The sequence below is a fragment of the Etheostoma spectabile genome, chromosome 9, assembly GCF_008692095.1.
Source record: "Etheostoma spectabile isolate EspeVRDwgs_2016 chromosome 9, UIUC_Espe_1.0, whole genome shotgun sequence".
Taxonomy (NCBI): Eukaryota; Metazoa; Chordata; class Actinopteri; order Perciformes; family Percidae; genus Etheostoma; species Etheostoma spectabile.
The window spans coordinates 23,645,145-23,645,400 of record NC_045741.1 but is presented as its reverse complement, the minus strand read 5'-3'; positions in this window follow the sequence as shown (position 1 = coordinate 23,645,400).

Sequence of the window (256 nt, the reverse complement as noted above, 5' to 3'; positions counted from 1 at the left end):
CCAGTCCTTAAACTCTGGGTTGTTCACCCAGCTATCAGAAAACTTGCATTTGCCCATTTAAAGACGACGATGGTTGTCCAGTCGTTGTAAATCTAGCTTGCAGCAAGTCTAAAATAAAACGTAAGCCAGCCACTTCTGTTGAGCGCGCGGTGTTCTGACATGATGTCGAACGACCACTGAATATGACGTCAGCATCAGACATAGACGGAGACGAAAGATCGATTATGTGCCCAGACACGCCAAAGCCCATATTTAA